At 44.0% G+C, this 5,924-nt stretch overlaps 1 long non-coding RNA gene across 1 annotated transcript; it reads right to left on the reverse strand.

The window, feature by feature from the left end:
- Nucleotides 1-1,940: 1,940 nt before the first annotated feature.
- LOC147209158 (uncharacterized) lies at nt 1,941-4,416 on the reverse strand. Its single transcript, XR_015100177.1, has 2 exons — nt 4,176-4,416; nt 1,941-3,408 (listed from the first exon to the last, which is right to left on the reverse strand). It is a non-coding gene; the product is annotated as an uncharacterized LOC147209158 (long non-coding RNA).
- Between the last annotated feature and the right edge of the window lie 1,508 nt (nt 4,417-5,924).

Here is a 5,924-nt window from a genome sequence, read left to right on the forward strand (position 1 = left end):
TTGGGAGGTTTGACAAAGAGTCGTTTGATTGGGGCCACGTTTGAGAAATGATTGCAACCGATTCGTGGAAAATGATACCTCAACAATAGGGCCGGTAAAAACGTTACCATCGTTCGCCATGTTTGGGATGTTTCTTGAATCCAAAGTTTAGGGCTGGGGAGTTTTTAAGTTCTGTTCCTTTCAGTGGGGGTGCCAACCTAGTCGAGTAATCTCACTTTTGGGTTTATAATGACGAGAGATTCCAGTAGCAGGTGCACTCCAGCGGCCTTATATATCAACCGTGCGTAATAATAAACACTCACTCATTAGGAGCGTGTGAAAATAGAAGCACGACACTTACCATGCGTACACACAAAATAGTTTGGTCGAACTGTGAAAAGAGTGAGCCCGTTCCCAAAGAACTACCTGCCCCAAATTCACTGCCATTCAAACAACACAGGATCCATACAGAGATTTTAGGGAAGTCTAGAAAACTAAGAACGTGAAAATTTTAATCTTGAAAGTGTACTTGGAAAAGTATCTCAATGGATGGTATGCCCATGCGGTAACCTTTGCCAATGTCGCTGATTTGATTGAAATGGGGTGACTGTGATGTTTGTCGATTTTATCCTTGATTTCAATTCTGGATTTGGTTGCACAGTGTTGATTTTGCAAGACTGCATCCGTCCCGGAAAGCCAGCTAGCATACGAAGACCGTCCGATGGATCTCGGCCTAAGATCACGGTCGCCCCGCCCGATGGATTCCACTTGCTCCTAATCGTATTCCCACACTCTTGCTCAGTGGGGCATTCCATTTTGTGTTATTGACTTTAATAACACATCCAGTATTTGGACTTGCAATTTCATTACATCACTGTCAATTACCAGTGGGTGAACAAAGTGTGGCCATAAATGAAACGAGTCAAGTAATTTCCCCAAATACCGCTTAGGAGCTAGCGCGGTCTGAGCGACGGGCGTGCTTAATTTGCGCACTTGTTTCCTACAAATTTGGTTATGCATTAGCAGCCAGGCACATTTATTTAAAAAAAAACACACACACACACTCACACAACACACACAAAACAGGAGACTTGAGTTTTCTAACATCGATACAAAAACTTCTGGCCAAGAATGTGCAATCAAGCATTGGAAACAATTTGACATGAGCACAATTTTGCTCGCAAAGCGTTGATTTAAAAATCGGAAATCAATGTAACCTGAACACTCCACAAAAAGCTACATGGCCGCCTCCATGAGCTATTTGAAAACCGTATGTGATAAAGTAAAAGTACCGTATTTTCCCCACTATAAGGCGCACCTAAAAGCATTTAATTTTCTGAAAAGCCCACAGCGCACCTTATAATCCGATCAAAGTTCTGATTTCTTGGACGTCGTATTTCAAATGTTATGTAAAGCGCTTTGTTACAGCTGCAGCGTTGGTGAAAGCGCAATATAAATAAAGCTGTATTGTATTGTATTGTATTCCCTTTAGCGTAGCTCTAGTGGATGCATAACAGAATCGTTGCTACTATTGTAGCTTCTATTCTTTGCACCTTACAATGCGGTGCGCCCTATAGATGAAAACCGTTTTAAAATAGGCCATTCATTGAAAGTGCGCCTGATACACCAAAGCGCCTAATAGTGCGGAAAATACAGTAACTGAGCAAAATATGATTTGGGACATTTTTGTTTGATGCGAGATTTTTCAAATGCAACTCTGTACCTTGCCTGGGGAAGCAGCGGTCGGATGCTAACGATTAGCATGTGCCTTTATGAAGCCAGGCTTGTAAATGTGCGATGACTTTGTTCTATATTGAGTTTGCTCTTCCATAAACAGCCCGCCATGAGGGCGGCGAGCACTCTCCGAGCTGAAATGGACTGTATTGATCGTCCAAACAATCACCGCGAATAAAACTCGTCAAGGTCTTAGGCAAAAGGGGATTAACAAAATTACCAGGCCGTGTCTTCTGACCGTTTATTCTTGGCGACAAAAGCCCGGCAAGGCGACGAGGTCCTTGATGAGAAACGACACGTAAACGCGGCGGACGAGCGGCCGTATCGATCGAGAATAGGCTCCGTGCCGCAACCTGGAGCGACGAATTGTGTCTCCCAGTCGCGTTTTGATAGCCAGCTGTGCAATTAAAGGCTGCCTTCTTCTTTTTTTTTTTTTTGCTTGTTGTTTTGTTGTTGGTGGTGTCGCCTCATTAGCGGATGCTTGTAAGTGGATGTGAAGCGCAATTAACAAATGAAACTCGGAGCTTGTTTCCAATCATCAGCAGTGAAACCCGGAATTATCATTAGCATGCTTGTACTTGAATGAAATGCGTCGCTTCGCCTTTTGGCTGCGATTTAAAAATAAATAAATAAATGAATACATATATCACCGCCCCCCCCCCAGCCCCCCTTCTCGAATTCCCAAATGTTATTCCCGATAAAATTGTAACTGTGACTATATTAGCGGCTATCCTGGGCAGCAGATGGTGGTCCACGGGCCTGCCGTGTGGAGTAAGTGATGATGCTGTTGTTTTATGCACTCGCTGCCGTGGCAACTCATAAAACTCCTAATTAGGGCCGCAAATGAATAAATGACATTGTGCACAGCCAAAGCATCCTAAATTAGGGGGAACGGCTATAAACATACAGGTAAGTCCTTCATTAGTGCGCGTCTTTCCTCCATTTATGTGAGAAATCCGCAGTATTACAATCATTGGCTTGCATATTAAGAGCAATTAAATGCCGATTCAAGCCGCCGAAGCATTTGCGGCGTTTGTTTGTGCCATATGAGGAGCTCCTCCGAGTCCCAATCTCGGTAAACTCCATCGCCTTAATCCTCCCAATGTTTTATTAAAAACAAATTATGTCCGACTTCAATGCGGCTAATCCTGCGCAGCAAGTATTGGTAACCGCCTGAAGGAGATGCGTCGGGTTTTTAATTAAGAGCCCGAGTAACGAGGCGGCGGAGTGTGAGGATGGAAGTGTGTTGACTCGCCAAAGAGCAGGATGAGAAATGGAAATCTGCTTTCCGCTTTTGTAGTTGGCTGTCCATTGACAATCAAAACATCCGCCTTGTTTGTTTTCATCCCAAAACAAAAAAGGGAGGAAAAAAATACAAATTGGCGGATATACTCTTTTCACTGCACGGCAACGATGCATAAATAATAATAAAAAAAATAAATATGTAACACACACTTCCGAGTATTCATTTCCAAAAACAGGGAAATGTTTTTGTAGTATGATGGGCGATTGATATTCAGCCTGTAATGCCATCAAGTTTTATGAATCTTGAAAATCAAACATGGATTTATGACCGCTGCTCACCATGCACACCACCACCTGCGCTCTCTGTTTTATCAACTTCTTTGTTCCCAAACTCCAAACTGCTTTTTCGTCCATCTTCTTTCCAATTTTCTGCCTCAAATGACTGGAACACTGCAAAAAAAAAAAAGTAACACATCTCATTCATTCCAATGTTTAAAAAGTTAGTGAGGACTCATGTACACCAGGGGTGTCAAACTAATTTTTTTGTCGCGGGCCACCTTGGAGTTACGGCTTTCCTTGGAGGGCCGATGTAAAATCACAACGTTCTTTATTACCCATGACGATTTGACATTTTGGTACAGATTTCAGCAAGGATCATGAAAGTTGACACACATGATTTGCTCCCGTGGGCCACGTAAAATGACGTGGCGGGCCGGATCTGGCCCCCGGGCCTTGACTTTGACACCCGTGATGCACACGATCAACAGCAACACCCGTTGTTCACATTTTGTACATTATATTCACTGTGATGATATATGTTGCGTCAGGTATTATGTAACTTTATAAGCATTGCACAGTTTGTATATGTCATACTTGCATTTAATCAGCTTTTTTTGTGTATATATTTTTTATCTGACTCTAGACTGCAAATGAGAATCTGTTCCCGATTGCCTTACTTTGACAAAATAAAATACATCTAAATAATGCAAAAGTCCATTTTGCCCCTTCGGAAAGCAATCCGAATTTTGCTTAACAAGTATTATCGTGTTTGTAGGTCACAAAGGGAGGGCGCCGAGATGGCACAAAGAGTTTCGCAATCCGCAATAGTCAAGTCAAGTAAAAAGAAATAAATAAACGGATAAAATAAAACTTTGAGCCACAGAGACTCGCCGATTGTACCCCGGAGTCCCCCTGCGTCCATACCATAATCGACATACTCAGCTGTAATCCCTTGTGGGACCTTCGTGCTGTTCCCAGACTCCGGCGGGGAGCTTGCCGCTTCTCCCAAGAAGTCATGACCAGTGTTTGATCAAAGAAGCTCAGCTCCCAACGCCCACTGCTTTTCTGCCCGGGCTTGATCTGGATCGATGCGCGGGTTAGCATACCAAAATCCGCCGGCTTCCCTGAGCCCCGCCGTTCGCAAAAAGCGGAGTCACGCTAAGTTCAATAGTGCCCTTGTTTTCCCGTGCGTCTTTGCTTTGACACGCCCCACCCCACCCCACCCCCGCCCCTCCCAAAAAAATCTTCCCGTTCAAATACAAACTGACACGATGTTGAGCTTCAGAAAAATCTTAACGCTCCAGCTGCAAGGTTCTGGAGTGCGTCTACCAAGCTTTTTGATGATTGTTGTTTTAAAAATTTTTTTTTTTCACGTTTTCAAGGGAAGGCACAAAGCCAGTCTTCAAGTTCACATAAATGCTCCCTATTACCATTAAAAGTCTGGAATGCCCAACCAGCTCAGCTTGTTCCTTTATCAGCTTACAAGCAGAGTTCCTGCCGCTCGCTCATAAATCCAGCGAATATTGTTCATTGTGACTTTTCCAATTTTAGCAAACAAGAATAACAAGAAAAGGCGCATAATTACTGAATTTACTGCAGTTGGAGAACTTGGCCCAAACAACTTTTGTTCCCATTAATGGGAAATATGCTAATTAGCCTTTCAGCGGTTGGTGTTCATGACAGTGACAACAAGAATGTTGCCGTCCATTTATTTCTTTATTTTTCTCCCGCCGCCGATTTCCGATTGGTGCAACGATTGGCGCTTTTCCCTTTCTTTTCGCCGCCCGCCCGATGGGAGGTGGACGGATCATTAAGCCGGGTGCTGCTTCACATGAAAGCGGAGAGGGAATAAAGAAGTTAAAAAGCGAGCTTGATCATTTGGAGGGTCGCAGAATGACTCGGGACCTTGATAGCGGCGCTGGCGGCCATGTTGACATGACATCAAACGCTTGTTTGCTTCGTTGCGAAGCGAGCTCAGTGGGGGTGACAGCTGCAATTTCAATCGCACTCGCCAACTCCAGGGGGAGCTTGGGAGCTGACTACAAGCATCAGTGTTTCTTGTGCATGTCTCTCAAATACAATGGTTCGTTTTTTGTTTTTTTTGTTGTTGTTGTTTTTGTTTTTTTCTGTGTGTCGCAAGCCAGAAGTTGAATTTTGAGTAAGCTTCAGACATGCCGCCGCTCAAGTGAAGTGAAAAATAATACAGCAATTAAGGCACGTGGAAGGAGCTGCAGTCATGATACACTTCCAGCACTTGAACAAGACAAACAGTCATACATGCAAGTACAAAATGAAAACACTGATAAGAAGCCACGCCACCTCCTGACGTCACTCACTCGGCGACATACCTTAACTCAGCGCTCCCCAACCTTTTTTGCCCCACGGACCGGTTTCATGTCAGGCAATATTTTCAGGGATCGGCCTTGAAGGTGTGACGGACCTGCATGAAAACTGATATTTTCAAAACGATAATAAACGCAAATCATGACACTGGGAACGTCCTATCTGGCCGCAACACTCGTTCTATCATCTGAAAAGATGATAGAACGCAACATTCTGACAAAATGCTCAAAAACCGATGACAGTGTCAGCTTGTGATGAGTGCGGATGGCTGGCATTGAATGAGTAGAAGGCACACGAATACGACGGTGCGTACAGTACAATAGTGACGCGCGAGGTTGCGGAAC

Source organism: Hippocampus guttulatus, chromosome 2 (assembly GCF_054856545.1).
Source record: "Hippocampus guttulatus isolate MCC_2025c chromosome 2, RoL_Hgut_1.0, whole genome shotgun sequence".
Classification (NCBI taxonomy): Eukaryota; Metazoa; Chordata; class Actinopteri; order Syngnathiformes; family Syngnathidae; genus Hippocampus; species Hippocampus guttulatus.